Source organism: Hordeum vulgare, chromosome 1H, assembly GCF_904849725.1.
Source record: "Hordeum vulgare subsp. vulgare chromosome 1H, MorexV3_pseudomolecules_assembly, whole genome shotgun sequence".
NCBI lineage: Eukaryota > Viridiplantae > Streptophyta > Magnoliopsida > Poales > Poaceae > Hordeum > Hordeum vulgare.
The window spans coordinates 153,661,716-153,680,109 of record NC_058518.1 but is presented as its reverse complement, the minus strand read 5'-3'; positions in this window follow the sequence as shown (position 1 = coordinate 153,680,109).

Below are 18,394 nucleotides of genomic sequence, written 5' to 3'. Positions count from 1 at the left end.
GTAAGAAGAGAGGATTTGTACATTGTTGATTTCTCTACAGGTCCTCAACCAGCCACTTGCTTACTAGCAAAAACCTCAGAAGGATGGCTGTGGCACCGAAGACTAGGTCATGCAGGCATGAGGAATTTGCACACGCTCGCGAAGAAGAAGCATGTCATCGGCATCGAATGAGTCAAATTCCTCAAGGATCATCTCTGCGGTGCTTGTGAATCTGGGAAAATGACCAGATCCAAGCATCCCTCTAAGACTATCATGACCACTACACGTCCATTCGAATTGCTTCATATGGATTTATTTGGACCTACTCACTATGCCACACTAACCAATGCAGCATCATTATATGGCTTCGTCAGAGTTGATGATTATTCCAGATATACTTGGGTGCATATCATAGTGTATAAAACTGAAGTGCAGGAAATCTTCAAACGATTTTCTTCAAGGGCCTCGACGAACTTTGGCATCAAGATCAAACATATCAGGAGTGATAATGGAACCGAGTTCAAAAACACTGGTCTTGATAATTATCTTGATGAACTTGGTATTACTCACGAATTGTCTGCTCCTTATACTCCTCAGCAGAATGGTGTCGTCGAAAGGAAGAACAGGACTCTGGTTGAAATGGCAAGAACTATGCTTGAAGAATATCAGATTCCTCGTCGCTTTTGTCCTGAAGCAATCAACACTGCATGCCATATCATCAATAGGGTATATCTTCACAAATTCCTCAAGAAAACCTCATATTAACTCCTCACTGACAAGAAACCCAATGTAAGTTATTTCAATGTCTTCGGTGCAAAATGCTGGATTAGAGATCCTCACCATAGCTCAAAATTTGCACCTAAGGCACATGAAGGTTTTATGCTCGGTTATGGAAAGGACTCGCACACTTACAGAGTCTTCAACAACTATCACAACAAAGTTGTTGAGACTGTAGATGTGCGGTTTGATGAAACTAATGGCTCGCAAAGAGAGCAATTGCCTTCTGATCCAGATAAACTGTCTCCTGAGGAAGCAATAAAACTCAAACCTACTGAAGACATTGTCCCCACTGAGGAAATTGGTGAAGAAACGATTCCCATCACTCATAAAAATCAAGAAGATGCTCCTCAGGAAATTGCACCAGCGCCACTTCCTCAGCCCAGACAAAATCCTCAACCAGCTCATCCAAGAATTGCAAACGAAGTAGAACTTGACAAAATCCTCAACGACATCAATGCACCAAGTCCTCACACTTAGTTAACTTTTGTGGGCATTTTTCCTTTGTATCCATCACAGAACCCACAAAAGTTGCTGAGGCTTTTCTAGAACCGGAGTGGATCCAAGCTATGCAAGACGAACTTGTTCAATTCATGCTGAATGACGTATGGGAGCTCGTCAAACGACCGGATCCTCGCAAGCGCAACATCATCCGCACCAAGTGGATTTTCCGAAACAAGCAAGATGAGGACGATCAAGTGGTGAGGAACAAAGCACGACTTGTAGCCCAAGGCTACACCCTGGTTGAAGGAATAGATTTCGATGAAACTTTTGCACCTGTTGCTAGACTTGAAGCTATTCGAATACTACTTGCTTATGCTAATCATCAAAACATCATTTTATATCAAATGGATGTGAAAAGTGCATTCTCAATGGTAAGCTTGAGGAAGAAGTATATGTTGCTCATCCCCCAGGTTTTGAGGATCCAAAGAATCCAAACAAAGTCTTCACACTCAAAAAGGCTCTTTATGGTCTCAAGCAAGCCCCTCGGGCATGGTACGATACATTGAAGGAATTCCTCATGAAGAAAGGCTTCAAACCTGGTTCACTCGATCCAACTCTTTTCACAAAATCCTAGGATAATGAGCTATTTGTATGTCAAATATATGTCGATGATATCATATTTGGCAGTATTGACAAACGATACAGTGATGAATTTGCCTACATGATGAGTGAAGAATATCAGATGTCCATGATGGGGGAGCTGAAATTCTTCTTGGGTCTTCAAATTCGTCAACAAAGCAATGGAATCTTCATATCACAGGAAAATACCTCAAGGATGTTCTGAGGAAATTTGACATGCATGAATGCAAAGGTGCGAAGACTCCAATGCCTACCAACGGCCACCTCGGCACTGATGAAAATGGTAAAGACTTCGATCAGCAGGTATATCGCTCTATGATTGGCTCTTTATTGTATCTATGTGCATCTAGGCCAGATATAATGCTTAGTGTTTGCATGTGTGCACGTTTTCATGCAAAACCGAAGGAATCACACCATAAGGCTGTGAAACATATTCTTCGATACATAGCTCACACACCAACACTAGGATTATGGTATCACAAGGGCTCCAATCTTCATCTGGTAGGGTATTCTGATTCTGACTATGCTGGTGACCGTGTGGATCGCAAGTCAACTTCTGGCACATGCCATTTCCTCGGAAGATCACTAGTTTGCTGGTCCTCAAAGAAGCAGAACTGCTTATCACTCTCCACTGCCGAAGCTGAGTACATTGTTGCTAGGTCTTGCTGTGCTCAATTACTACGGATGAAGCAAACCCTCAAGGACTACGGCATCAACATGAAGAATGTGCCTCTCTACTGTGACAATGAGAGTGCTATCAAGATTGCATACAACCCAATACAACACTCGAAGACCAAGCACATCCAAATTCGTCATCATTTTCTTCGGGACCATGTCCTCAAGGGCAATATCCTCATCGACTATGTGAAGACTGATGATCAACTGGCAGATATCTTCACTAAGCCCTTGGATGAGAAAAGGTTTTGCAAGTTGCGGTGTGAGCTAAATATCTTAGAATCTTCAAACGTTTTGTAAAAACATGCACACATCCTAACACTTATGCAAAGTTGATGACTTAGATGTGCAACACATGATAAATCAATTTTCTTCCACTAATGAAGAATGTCACTCTGAATCTGAAGAAATTAACGAAGAAATTGATTCTCAGGGCCCTACGACAATTGTACGCAGCGTCTGTAATCAACATTCTTATATGGTGGGTCACGCCACCGCCCAATGTGAAATTCCTCAAGTTGATTTTCTTCAAATGTTCTATTCCCTCAAAATGTGTTTTTCCTCAAAACAGTTGTTCTTCATTGTGATGATTTATCACAAAATCTTCAGAAACACTTGATGACTTTCGTTTGACTAGATAGACTGCGATTTCAAGTCCTCAACAGCATTCACTTATTGCTATTTCTTCAAGTTGATATTTCTACAAAGTGAATGTGATCGGACCCTACTTTCCCTCTATGCTATACTCATCTAGTCTATTCAATTCGTCATATGCGTTCTACTTGAAACTTTGTTCAAAATCCTCACTGCGTCCTTGTCAGCTGATGATTTTGTAACGAAAATCCTCAAATCTTCAAAAATTGTTTCTTTAATACACAGTAACCGAACCCCACTTTCCACGATCGGATAACCACGATCTCCACTATCTCCACCGCATCGTTCGGGAGCTACACGTGTCCTACAGAGACGTAGAGGCAGAGGCTGTTTGGTCCGAAATTCTCGCGCCAACAGTAACTTTTGGCTATAAATATGTCCTTATCCCCCTCGGCATACTCTTCTTCGCTCCATCGCTCTCCTACCACAGCATACACCACCGAACCCTAGCGCCATCGCTGGTAGTCTCGTCACCGGTGAGGAAGAGCTTCACTCCCTCAACTTCTCCGTCGCCGAAACCACGCCGGAGTCGGACCATCTTTGTCGGCCGCCGCCGTAGACGTCCTCTATCGCCGGGTTAGGGTGCATTGGACACGCGACCGAAGAGCTTCTCCACACACACCTTTTTGTGTTCTTCGTGCGCATCTTCCAGGGTAAATAAATCCCATTTTTACAGCAAGTTAGATCTCATATTTTACATCTTCTATGTGAAATCTATTTTTCCTCAAGAAACAATAAGCACTTGATTCCTCAAACACTGCATATCACCACATCATTGATGAACTATGCTAAGCATCTAAGATTTTCACGAGATTCCTCAATTGTGCGAATTTTCGGATCTATACAACTCTGGAACCCAAGAACAGTATGCTTAGGAAAATTCCTCAACCACTGGTTATATTCCTCAAACTGTCAAACTTTTTCATTTTCTTCAAATCTGAGAACGCATATGACCTATCCAAATTCCTCGCAACTATACTCTGTTCACAGGTACACACATGTTAGCTGATGAATCTCTCGGTTCTCATCACATTAACTCATTTGCAGCGTTTCTGGAAGAAACTCTTCAAGTCTCATCAGAATCCTCAAGAGTTCAATCTCATCAGCAAAATCCTCAACTGAAGAAAATGGAGGAAGACGGAAAACAGAAGGGAGGAAAGAAACTTGAGCAAAACACAGCTGTGGATATGCCTGAGGATATTTACTTGGACTATTGCACGCCTGATGAAAATGAGACAATGGCCAAGAGAAAGAAACGACTGCAGAAGATAGAACGCCGATGGGCGAAGGAATTGACGCAATACAGGTTTGTGACTCCCAAATATGCGAAGAAATTCGCTCTGAAGCCCCCTGGCAGAAGGGCCCGACTTGAGGATCATCAAGTAGCACATCGCTCAAGCCTCATGACTATTGATGTCTATCCACATGAGAAGGAAAAGCATCTGGCTAAGCTCAAAAAGCAGGCACAAGCTACAGTGAGGAAATTCAATGAATCCTCAGCTGCTTCCTCAGCTGCTCCTACTTCCTCGGCCGCAGAAACCTCTGGCTCAGAAATTCCTCAAATGCAGTATGTGCCATCAAAGCCAAGGAATCCAAAGCCTCAAGAGAAGTCTGCTCAGGCTTCAGTCACAAAACCTTCAGCACCAAAACCTTCAGCACCAAAACCTTCAACACCAAAACCATCAGTGCCAAAGCCCTCAGTACCAATCTCCTCAGCTCCAAAATCCTTAGCTCCACCTCCAAAGCCTCAAGAGAAACCAGTACAGAAGCAAGTCATGAAGCCTACGACCGCCAGCTCCAGCTCCTCACTCCCAGCTGCAACCAGTACGTGCAACTCTGCCCAACCGAAGCAAAATCAACACCGTCCCGTCTACATTAGAGGGAAGTGATGAATTTGATGATGAAACCCTGCAAGCCATCATTAGAAACAAGCAGGAAAGAGTAGCTCAAGTATCAGGCAATGCCATTCCTCTGGCAATGGACCCCAAGGTCCTCCTTGACTACATCAACATCTGGTATGAGGACCCAAGCACTCCAGTTGATGATTTGAAGCTTCCGCCTGGCATCAGCCACATGGTGACCACTTTCATCAATGAAGCCAAGTGGAAAGAACAGCAGGCCAGGCAGGACAAAGTTGCAAAGATTAAAAAGGAGAAATTCCTCAAGCAGAATCTCCTCAAATTGACTCCTGATGCACTGGTGTCAACACAGGCACAGCAGAAGAAATTGACTGACAAGTAGTCCAAGCTATCAGATCGTAAAAGCCTCAAGAGCTATTTCATCAAGCTGGCCACTAGTGCTGTTGATGATTACAATAAGAAGGCCGCACCCCCAGCACCAACTCCTTGGCCCTTGATTGAGGAGCCAACAGATGAATCTCCTCATGATGAGGAAACTCCTCAAGCTGAGGAAGTACACCGAGAGCGCCGTGTTGATGAACCGGCTATTGAAGAAATCATCATGGAAACTCTAGCTGATGAGACTGTCCCTGATCCAGCTGCTTCATCAAAGCAGGCTGATGACTCTGTTCCAACTGGTTCCTCAATACCAGCTGAAGAATCTGTAGAGAGAACCCCTTCACCAAAAGCTTCAAAGGTGAAGAAGATGACTCCGTCTGCATCAGACGTGAAGAAAACTAGGGCTGTTGAAAAGGAAGCCAAAAAGAGAAAGGCATCCTCAGCAGAAGAAGAAACAGAGGCAAAGCGCCTCAAAGCACTTGAAGAAGCTGCTCCTCTGGACCCTGTGCCCCTGAATGTCGCTACTTCCTATGAAATGGTCATCATTGATGATCCAGCGAAAAGGGCAGATGAGGAAATGAAAGATGTCGCCTCTGAGGAACACACTGACGAGGAAATTCAGATAGACGACAGTCCAAAACATTTCATTCCTCAAAAAGACAATGTTCAAACATCTGCCTCTGACACCAAGCCAGCTGAGGAAGAACAAACTGAAAATCCTCAAGCTGATGAAATTCAACACTCTGAGCAGAATCCTCAAGATGAGGAACAGGCTGATCCAACTCCTCCAACTAAGCAAGAAGAAGAAATTCCTTAGCATGAAGCACAGCCAGGGCAAGCTCCTGAGCCTGACGCCCAGCAAGCACCATCTCCTCTGCGTGAAGTACCAACTGCTGAAATTCCTCACCCTGAGGAAAATGCTGAGGAAAATGCACCTGACCAAGACAATGCATTCGTCGTGCTCAACCCAGAGACTGCCATTATTGTCTCCCCTCCTGTTCCTCAGCAAAATCTTCATCCTGTTCAGCGTCAGCCATTCTCCAAGCGTCCAAAGTTTCAAAAGGAAAATTTCTTTGAAGAACGCATGTACTTCATTGGAGGGAACCCCTATGACAAGCCTCAAATGAGGCATCTGAAGTTTTGGACTAGGACTCAGATGAATTACTATGCCTCTGTGCTATGTGGACGAAACAAGATATTCCAGCACAGGCTTATTCCTCATGTTGAACTTGAAGCAATACTGTGCCTGGAGCCAGTCCTCGGTGTACTCCAGGATGCAGGTTTACTCCCAATGTGCTCCGACATATCTGACTCGAACAGTGAGTTAATTCTTTAGTTCTATGCCACTCTTCACATATCTGGCAACCGTGAAGACATTAACGCATGGGTGTTTGATTGGATGTCCCAAAACACTCTACTGAACTCCTCAGAGAACTGCCCGTACCAATTCCCTCAGATGAGGCTGTGAAACTTTTTGGCGAGCGTGAGCTGCCAGATGGAATGATGGAAGTCCTCATGAAACCTTTGGCTGAAGGAAAATCTCCGAGAACAACCTTCCTCGTCCACGCGCTCAAGTACACACCCAGGTTAGTCTACAGAATCCTCTGCAGTGTGCTCGCGCCGATCAAAGGCCATGATGATGAAGAAGATGTTGTAGGCCTCATGAAGAATATCGTATTCAACATCATTCGTGGTATTCCTATCAACATCCATGATTTCTTCTTGAGGACTTTGGCCAACAATGCTATGTGTCCTTTTGATCACAAGATATATGCTCCATGGATCATGAGATTCATCAGGACAAGGACAGGCATCAACTTCCACGCTGATTTCCAAAACCATATGGGTTATATGCCTCCTATCCGGGTCAACAAGAAGACTTTCGAGTCCATTGAAGGAAAAGGCAAATCTGTGATTGACGAAGGCAGTAGGCCCCTTGATGGCCAGTTCAGAGAGCCAGAAGCTTATTCTTTATGGGATGATACTGAGACTCGTCCGGCAAGCCCCGTTCCTCCTCGCGTGATGAATACCAGAGAGCTCCTCCCCAGTCTTCACCAGAAGGTGGATCGCAACCACAAATGGGTCAAACGCCAGTTTGGTGCCATTGTGAAAACCCTCACTGAAACACAGAACTCTGTGAAGCTCAACCATCACTATCTGCATGAGGTTTTCGATCGCACCTGGGCTACACTTGCACATCTGAAGACTCAGACTGAGCTTGAAGAAATGGACTTTGAGCGAGACTTTGATTGGTCGTGGCCTCCCAAGAAGAAGTTCAGGCCTATTCCAGTGCCAGACCTTGAAGATAGCTCCTTTTCTTCATTCTGCACTGCTGAAACTGATGAAGAACAGCTCGACACGGCTACCGGTCCAAGGAAGAAGACTACTCCCAAGAAGCATCACGGCTCTTCCTCAACCGCCAAGAAGTGAAGTCTTCACGAGCGTTAGTCCTCGGTTTGTCCCTTTTTGTCACTTGATGACAAAGGGGGAGAAACTTGAGAGTTAGTCTTCAAGCGAGATATTTTTGGGGCTTATGAACTATATTTAAGTTACAAACTCTTGGCTCTTCTGAAGTTTTTATGTAATGAGTTGTAACTTAAGCCCGATGGTACTCTGACGCTTTTGAACGTTTTTCTTCGCATGCTTATTCCTCAAGTTTTAATGCACGCATGTTGGAATTCGTCAGATACCATTTGTCATCATGCATCTTCATATTCTTCATATGATATGTTACATGTATGCATGATTTACAAGACTCAGGGGGAGATCTCCATGATATAAATCATCAATGTGCATTTGCTGTAAAAAGCAAAATCCTCAAGATATGCACATCTTCAGGGGGAGTCTCTCTGAATCTTGATTTCAAATTCCTCAAATGAGTATTTACACTTCATATTTTTTATCCCTATTGAAGACTTAACCTAATTGTCATCAACCACCAAAAAGGGGGAGATTGTAAGTGCATCTAGTGCCCCTTAGTGATTTTGGTGGTTTGAAGACTTATAGGTTAAGTATCTAATGTGTTTGTGAGTGTACACAGGATCTATAAGTCATTGAGGAGTTTGAGATATTGAAGAATATCGACCCCTAAAAATACATGTCTTCAGTTGAAGAGATTGGTCTGAAGCTGAAGAAATGAATCGCGAGGAATCTGCGATGATATTGATATTCCTCATGAAGATACTGACATTGAGAAGTCTGGTGGTTCCTGAAGAAAATCACTATGAAGAATTGAAGCATGAAGATTAACACTTTCTGTTTTACTTTCTTCGCATTCGAGTAATAGGAACACCATACTGTTAAAGGGGGTCGAAGTTACACTATGGAATGAATTTCCTCATGATGCTCAACCCAAGCCTAATCCTACCAGAAGCCTCAAATGAGGAATACGAGTGACATGAGGACTCTCACAGTTGAGGGTTCCGGCCGTTTCGGTAGCCACGCCAAGTCACTGGTCTTATCCACTCCAACGGTCATATTACTTAAGGGCATTAATGTCAAATCATGTCGGGATGCTCCCAGGCTATAAATAGCCACCCCCCACAACCACTAGCTGGTTGGCTGCTCCGTTAGAATCTGACACTTGTCATAAGAGCAACCCAATTCCTCAGAGCCTTCGAGAGTAATTCATCATACACCGAAACCACAAACCAAACCTAGTGATTGAGCATCACTGAAGAAGTTGTTCCTTTGTGGGACTAAAGACTTTTACCTTTGAGGACTGTGCATCCTCCACACGGTTAGGCGTCATGGTCTAGAGCTTTCTAGCAGTCAATTGTGGATCGCCGGGTAACCAAGTTTGTGAGGGTTTGGAAGTCTGCCCTGAAGACTTACCACGAGCGTTGGGCGAGGACTGTGTGTCCTTAGCTCAAGGAGAATACGGTAGGGACTGTATGTCCCAGGACTGTGTGTATTTCGGTTTCAATACCAAGCCGCTCCAAACCAGATGTTCGACTGTCACAACAGTTGGAACTGGGTCATCAACGACTGTCTTCACTGAGAAATGGGTTCTAATTCCTCAACTCCTTACTTTCCTCGTATTATGTGTTGATGACTTCCACTATGACTGTTTGAAAAATTTGTTGAAGACTTTCTCTGAATTTCCTCAACCCCAAATTCTTCACGTCAGTTAATCCTCATATGTATTCTGCGTGCCTGCTCATAGTGCAATCTGTTTTCAAATTCTTCACTCTGAAAAACTGCTGTTGTGAAACTTTGCACTTCTGATCCTTTACTGTTTCTGCTCTAAGTTAGTCATCGATGAGGAATTTCCTCAAAAGGAATTTCCTCAGTGATGAAATTCTAAAAATCTCCTATTCACCCCCCTCTAGTCGATATAACGCACTTTCAGATGTCTCTTACCGACTTACCGCTATCATTTTGGGGATACACATTAGAAACTGCAGCATTCACTTTAAATAGGGCACCGTCTAAATCCGTTGAGACGACACCGTATGAACTATGGTTTGGCAAGAAACCTAAGTTATCGTTTCTTAAAGTTCAGGGTTGTGATTCTTATGTGAAGAAACTTCAACCAGAAAAGCTCGAACCCTAAGCGGAGAAATGCGTATTCATCGAATACCCTAAGGAAACTATTGGGTATACCTTCTATCTTAGATCCGAAGGGAAAACCTTTGTTGCCAAGAACAGATCCTTTCTAGAGAAAGAGTTTCTCTGGAAAGAAGTAAGTGGGAGGAAGGTAGAACTTGATGAGGTAATTACACCCCCTCACGAACAGGATAGTAGCGCAACGCGGGAAGTTGTTCCTGTGGCGCCTACACCGACTGAAGAGGAAGTTAATGATGATGATAATGAAGCTTCGGATCAAGTTACTACTGAACCGCGAAGGTCCACAAGGGCACGCTCCGCACCAGAGTGGTACGACAACCCTGTGATGGAAATCATGTTGTTAGACAACGGTGAACCTTCGAACTATGAAGAAGCGATGGCGGGCCCGAATTCCAACAAATGGCTTGAGGCTATGAAATCCGAGATAGGATTCATGTATGAGAACAAAGTATGGACTTTGGTGGACTTGCTCGATGACCGGCGAGCCATAGAAAATAAATGGATCTTCAAGAAGAAGACTGATTCAAACGGTAATGTAACTGTTTACTAAGCTCGACTTGCCGCAAAGGGTTTTCGACAAATTCAAGGAGTTGACTATGAGGACACTTTCTCTCCCGTAGTGAAGCTGAAATAGTCCGAATCATGTTAGCAATTGCCACCTTTTATGATTATGAAATTTGGCAAATTGACGTCAAAACAGCGTTCCTTAACGGGAACCTTAAGGAAGAGTTGTATATGATGCAACCAGAAGGTTTTGTCGACCCTAAGGGTGCTAACAAAGTGTGCAAGCTCTAGCGCTCCATCTATGGGCTGGTGCAAGCATCTCGGAGTTGCAACATTCGCTTTAATGATGTGATTAAAGCGTTTGGGTTCATACAGGTTTACGGAGAAGCCTGTCTGTACAAGAAAGTGAGTGGGAGCTCTGTAGCTTTCCTCATACTGTATGTGGATGACATATTATTGATGGGGAATAATATAGAGATATTGGAGAGCATAAAGGCCTATTTGAACAAAAGTTTTTCGATGAAGGACCTTGGAGAAGCTGCATACATATTAGGCATCAAGATCTATAGAGATAGATCAAGACACCTCATAGGTCTTTTGCAAAGTACATACCTTGACAAGATATTGAAGAAGTTCAATATTGAAAACTCAAAGAAAGGGTTCTTGCCAGTTTTACAAGGTGTGAGATTGAGTAAGACTCAGTCGCCGACCACGGCAGCAGATAGAGAGAAGATGAGTTATGTCCCCTACGCATCAGTCGTGGGCTCTCTAATGTATGCCATGTTTTGTACCAGACCTGATATAAACCTTGCCATAAGCTTGGTAGGGAGGTACCAAAGTGATCCCGGTATGGAACACTGGACAACGGTCAAGAATATCCTTAAGTACCTGAAAAGGACTAAGGAAATGTTTCTCGTTTATGGAGGTGACGAAGAGCTCGTCGTAAAGGGTTACAAACTCTAGGTTCTTCTGAAGTGTTTTATGTAATGAGTTGTAACTTAAGCCTGATGGTACTCTAACGCTTTTGAACGTTTTTCTTCGCATGCTTATTCCTCAAGTTTTAATGCACGCATGTTGGAATTCGTCAGATACCATTTGTCATCATGCATCTTCATATTCTTCATATGATATGTTACATGTATGCATGATTTACAAGACTCAGGGGGAGATCTCCATGATATAAATCATCAATGTGCATTTGCTGTAAAAAGCAAAATCCTCAAGATATGCACATCTTCAGGGGGAGTCTCTCTGAATCTTGATTTCAAATTCCTCAAATGAGTATTTACACTTCATATTTTTTATCCCTATTGAAGACTTAACCTAATTGTCATCAACCACCAAAAAGGGGGAGATTGTAAGTGCATCTAGTGCCCCTTAGTGATTTTGGTGGTTTGAAGACTTATAGGTTAAGTATCTAATGTGTTTGTGAGTGTACACAGGATCTATAAGTCATTGAGGAGTTTGAGATATTGAAGAATATCGACCCCTAAAAATACATGTCTTCAGTTGAAGAGATTGGTCTGAAGCTGAAGAAATGAATCGCGAGGAATCTGCGATGATATTGATATTCCTCATGAAGATACTGACATTGAGAAGTCTGGTGGTTCCTGAAGAAAATCACTATGAAGAATTGAAGCATGAAGATTAACACTTTCTGTTTTACTTTCTTCGCATTCGAGTAATAGGAACACCATACTGTTAAAGGGGGTCGAAGTTACACTATGGAATGAATTTCCTCATGATGCTCAACCCAAGCCTAATCCTACCAGAAGCCTCAAATGAGGAATACGAGTGACATGAGGACTCTCACAGTTGAGGGTTCCGGCCGTTTCGGTAGCCACGCCAAGTCACTGGTCTTATCCACTCCAACGGTCATATTACTTAAGGGCATTAATGTCAAATCATGTCGGGATGCTCCCAGGCTATAAATAGCCACCCCCCACAACCACTAGCTGGTTGGCTGCTCCGTTAGAAACTGACACTTGTCATAAGAGCAACCCAATTCCTCAGAGCCTTCGAGAGTAATTCATCATACACCGAAACCACAAACCAAACCTAGTGATTGAGCATCACTGAAGAAGTTGTTCCTTTGTGGGACTAAAGACTTTTACCTTTGAGGACTGTGCATCCTCCACACGGTTAGGCGTCATGGTCTAGAGCTTTCTAGCAGTCAATTGTGGATCGCCGGGTAACCAAGTTTGTGAGGGTTTGGAAGTCTGCCCTGAAGACTTACCACGAGCGTTGGGCGAGGACTGTGTGTCCTTACCTCAAGGAGAATACGGTAGGGACTGTATGTCCCAGGACTGTGTGTATTTCGGTTTCAATACCAAGCCGCTCCAAACCAGATGTTCGACTGTCACAACAGTTGGAACTGGGTCATCAACGACTGTCTTCACTGAGAAACGGGTTCTAATTCCTCAACTCCTTACTTTCCTCGTATTATGTGTTGATGACTTCCACTATGACTGTTTGAAAAATTTGTTGAAGACTTTCTCTGAATTTCCTCAACCCCAAATTCTTCACGTCAGTTAATCCTCATATGTATTCTGCGTGCCTGCTCATAGTGCAATCTGTTTTCAAATTCTTCACTCTGAAAAACTGCTGTTGTGAAACTTTGCACTTCTGATCCTTTACTGTTTCTGCTCTAAGTTAGTCATCGATGAGGAATTTCCTCAAAAGGAATTTCCTCAGTGATGAAATTCTAAAAATCTCCTATTCACCCCCCTCTAGTCGATATAACGCACTTTCAGATGTCTCTTACCGACTTACCGCTATCATTTTGGGGATACACATTAGAAACTGCAGCATTCACTTTAAATAGGGCACCGTCTAAATCCGTTGAGACGACACCGTATGAACTATGGTTTGGCAAGAAACCTAAGTTATCGTTTCTTAAAGTTCAGGGTTGTGATTCTTATGTGAAGAAACTTCAACCAGAAAATCTCGAACCCTAAGCGGAGAAATGCGTATTCATCGAATACCCTAAGGAAACTATTGGGTATACCTTCTATCTTAGATCCGAAGGGAAAACCTTTGTTGCCAAGAACAGATCCTTTCTAGAGAAAGAGTTTCTCTGGAAAGAAGTAAGTGGGAGGAAGGTAGAACTTGATGAGGTAATTACACCCCCTCACGAACAGGATAGTAGCGCAACGCGGGAAGTTGTTCCTGTGGCGCCTACACCGACTGAAGAGGAAGTTAATGATGATGATAATGAAGCTTCGGATCAAGTTACTACTGAACCGCGAAGGTCCACAAGGGCACGCTCCGCACCAGAGTGGTACGACAACCCTGTGATGGAAATCATGTTGTTAGACAACGGTGAACCTTCGAACTATGAAGAAGCGATGGCGGGCCCGAATTCCAACAAATGGCTTGAGGCTATGAAATCCGAGATAGGACTCATGTATGAGAACAAAGTATGGACTTTGGTGGACTTGCTCGATGACCGGCGAGCCATAGAAAATAAATGGATCTTCAAGAAGAAGACTGATTCAAACGGTAATGTAACTGTTTACTAAGCTCGACTTGCCGCAAAGGGTTTTCGACAAATTCAAGGAGTTGACTATGAGGAGACTTTCTCTCCCGTAGTGAAGCTGAAATAGTCCGAATCATGTTAGCAATTGCCACCTTTTATGATTATGAAATTTGGCAAATTGACGTCAAAACAGCGTTCCTTAACGGGAACCTTAAGGAAGAGTTGTATATGATGCAACCAGAAGGTTTTGTCGACCCTAAGGGTGCTAACAAAGTGTGCAAGCTCTAGCGCTCCATCTATGGGCTGGTGCAAGCATCTCAGAGTTGCAACATTCGCTTTAATGATGTGATTAAAGCGTTTGGGTTCATACAGGTTTACGGAGAAGCCTGTCTGTACAAGAAAGTGAGTGGGAGCTCTGTAGCTTTCCTCATACTGTATGTGGATGACATATTATTGATGGGGAATAATATAGAGATATTGGAGAGCATAAAGGCCTATTTGAACAAAAGTTTTTCGATGAAGGACCTTGGAGAAGCTGCATACATATTAGGCATCAAGATCTATAGAGATAGATCAAGACACCTCATAGGTCTTTTGCAAAGTACATACCTTGACAAGATATTGAAGAAGTTCAATATTGAAAACTCAAAGAAAGGGTTCTTGCCAGTTTTGCAAGGTGTGAGATTGAGTAAGACTCAGTCGCCGACCACGGCAGCAGATAGAGAGAAGATGAGTTATGTCCCCTACGCATCAGTCGTGGGCTCTCTAATGTATGCCATGTTTTGTACCAGACCTGATATAAACCTTGCCATAAGCTTGGTAGGGAGGTACCAAAGTGATCCCGGTATGGAACACTGGACAACGGTCAAGAATATCCTTAAGTACCTGAAAAGGACTAAGGAAATGTTTCTCGTTTATGGAGGTGACGAAGAGCTCGTCGTAAAGGGTTACGTCGACGCTAGCTTCGACACAGATCCGGATGACTCTAAGTCACAGACCGGATTCGTATATGTGTTGAATGGTGGGGCAGTGAGCTGGTGCAGCAGCAAGCAAGAAGTCGTGGTAGCATCTACATGTGAAGCGGAGTACATAGCTGCTTCACATGCAGCTCATGATGGAATTTGGATGAAGGAGCTCATCACCGACCTTGGAGTGGTTCCAAGCGCGTCGGGTCCAATGACACTCTTCTGTGATAACACTGGGGCCATTGCCATAGCCAAGGAGCCCAGGTTTCACCGGAAGACGAAGCACATCAAACGCCGCTACAACTCCATCCAGGACCATGTCCAGAGTGGAGTGATAGATATTTGTAAAGTACACACGGATCTGAATATTGACTACACCTCTTCCACGAGCAAAACATGATCAACACCATAACGCTATGGGTGTTCGATACATCACAATGTAACTTGATTATTGACTCTAGTGCAAGTGGGAGACTGTTGGAAATATGCCCTAGAGGCAATAATAAAATGGTTATTATCATATTTCCTTGTTCATGATAATCGTCTATTGTTCATGCTATAATTGTATTAACACGAAACAGTAATACATGTGTGAATAAATAGATCACAATGTGTCCCTAGCAAGCCTCTAGTTGGCTAGCTAGTTAGTCAATAGATGATCATGGTTTCCTAATCATGGGCATTAGATGTCATTGATAACGGGATCACATCATTGCGAGAATGATGTGATGGACAAGACCCAATCCTAAGCATAGCACTAGATCGTATTCTTCGTATGCTAAAGCTTTTCTAATGTCAAGTATCTTTTCCCTCGACCGTGAGATTGTGCAACTCCCGGATACCGTAGGAGTGCTTTGGGTGTATCAAACGTCACAACGTAACTGGGTGACTATAAATGTGCACTATGGGTACCTCCGAAAGTGTCTGTTGGGTTGGTACGAATCGAGATCGGGATTTGTCACTCCGTGTGATGGAGAGGTATCTCTGGGCCCACTCGGTAGAACATCATCATGAGCTCAATGTGACTAAGGAGTTAGTCACACGATGACGTGCTATGGAAAGACTAAAGAGACTTAGCGGTAACGAGATTGAACCAGGTATAGGTATACCGACGATCGAATCTCGGGCAAGTTCTATACCGACAGACAAAGGGAATCGTATACGGGATTGATTGAATCCTTGACATCGTGGTTTATCCGATGAGATCATCATGGAGCAAGTGGGAGCCACCATGGGTATCCAGACCCCGCTGATGGTTATTGGCCGGAGAGGCGTCTCGGTCATGTCTGCGTGTCTCCCAAACCCGTAGGGTCTACACACTTAAGGTTCGATGACGCTAGGGTTATAGGGAATTGTTATACGAGGTTACCGAAAGTTGTTCGGAGTCCCAGATGAGATCCCAGAAGTCACGAGGAGCTCCGGAATGGTCCGGAGGTAATGATTGATATATAGGACGGATGCTTTCGGATACCGGAAGTGTTTCGGGCATCACCGGTAACGTACCGGGACCACCGGGACCACCGGAGGTGTCCCCGGGGGTCCACCGAAGGGGGGCAACGACCCCAGGAGGTAAGGTGGGCCAAGTGGGGAAGGGAACCAGCCCCTAGGTGGGCTGGTGCGCCTCCCCACTCAGCCCAATGCGTGGGGGAGAGAAAAGGGGGGCAAACCCTAAACCAGGTGGGCCTAAGGCCCACCAAGGGTGCGCCACACCCCTCCTCCCCCCTTGGCCGCCGCACCAGCCCCCATCTAGGGCTGCCGCCCCCCAGGAGAGGGAAACCCTCAAGGGGGCGCAGCCCCTCCCTCCCCCTATATATAGTGGGCACTTTTGGCCATTGGAGAGGACACTTTTGCCTCTCTCTCGGCGCAGCCCTGCCCTTCTTCCTCCTCCTCTCTGCCGATGCTTGGCGAAGCCCTGCCGAGTGACCTCGTCTCTCCATCGACACCACGCCGTCGTGCTGCTGGAGTTCTTCCCCAACCTCTCCCTCCTCCTTGCTGGATCAAGGTGCAGGAGACGTCACCGGGCTGCACGTGTGTTGAACGCAGAGGTGCCGTAGTTCGGCACTAGATCGGAATCGCTGCGAGTACGACTCCATCAACCGCATTCTAGCAACGCTTCCGCTTAGCGATCTTCAAAGGTATGAAGATGCTCTTACCCCTCTCTCGTTGCTGGTATCTCCATAGGAAGATCTGAATATGCGTAGGAAAATTTTGAATTTATGCTATGTTACCCAATAATTACTTCCCAGCAGACCTATTATGAAGTTCTGGCAAGGTTTTGCCGGGGGAGAGGTTGCCGGGGAAGACCTCCAGCCTGCCGGAGGGGATACCACCCCAGTGGAAGACATGCCTTTGGTCCTTGATGTTGAACCACGCGCTCCGGCATGGGCACAGCAAATCGTCCGGTACCTTCAGACTAGGGACCTGCCCCAAGAGCGGGAAGAAGCAGCAAGAGTAGCCCGTCAGTCAAACATGTATCAGTTCATCGACGACACTCTATACAAAAGACGACTGAACAACGTGAAATTGAAGTTCGTCCCCCAAGACAAAGGTCTGGAGCTGTTGGCCGAGATTCACTAAGCCATATGTGTCTCCCACATAAAGTCAAGAGCGCTTGCCGGCAAGGCATTCCGACAAGGCTTATTTTGGCCCACAGCCCTCCAGGATGCAACAGTACTAGTAGCCAAGTGTGAAGCGTGTCAGTTCCATTCGAAGAAAGCACATCAACCAACTCAAGCACTCCAGACAATCCCTCTCTCCTAGCCATTTTCAGTCTGCGGGCTCGATATACTCGGCCCTTTCCCCGCGCTACCGGGGGCTTTGAGTACTTGTACGTGGCAATCAACAAGTTCACAAAGTGGTCAGAAGTGGAGCCAGTGAGGAAGGTGACTACGCAGTGAGCCATTAAGTTCTTCAAAGGAATAGTCTGCTGTTTTGGTGTCCCAAACAGAATCATCACGGACAACAGCACCTAATTCACAAGTCGCGCCTTCATGCAGTACACCCAAGATTTAGGAAGCCGAATATGCTTTGGTTCTGTTGCCCACCCAAGGAGCAACGAGCAAGCAGAAAGGGCAAATGCTGAAGTGCTGTGAGGGCTGAAAACAAGAACTTTTGGCAAGTTGCACAAAGATGGAAGGAGCTGGATTGACGACTTGTCGGCGGTTCTTTGGTCGATCAGAACGACGCTAAATAGAGCCACCTGCCAGACACCCTTCCCCTTGGTCTACAGGGCAGAGGAAGTTCTTCCCACAGAACTCATTTACGGATCGCCCTGGGTGCTCGCTCACGATGAGCTCGAGCAAGAGCAACAGCGCCAAGACGACGTCGTGCTTCTTGAGGAAAGCAGTCTTTAGATTGCTGTGCGAGCCTCTCGCCACCAACAAGCCTTGTGACGCTACCACAGTCGCAAGGTGCGAGCCCGAAGTCTTGAGGAAGGCGACCTTGTACTTCGGCATGTTCAGTCGGCCAAGAAC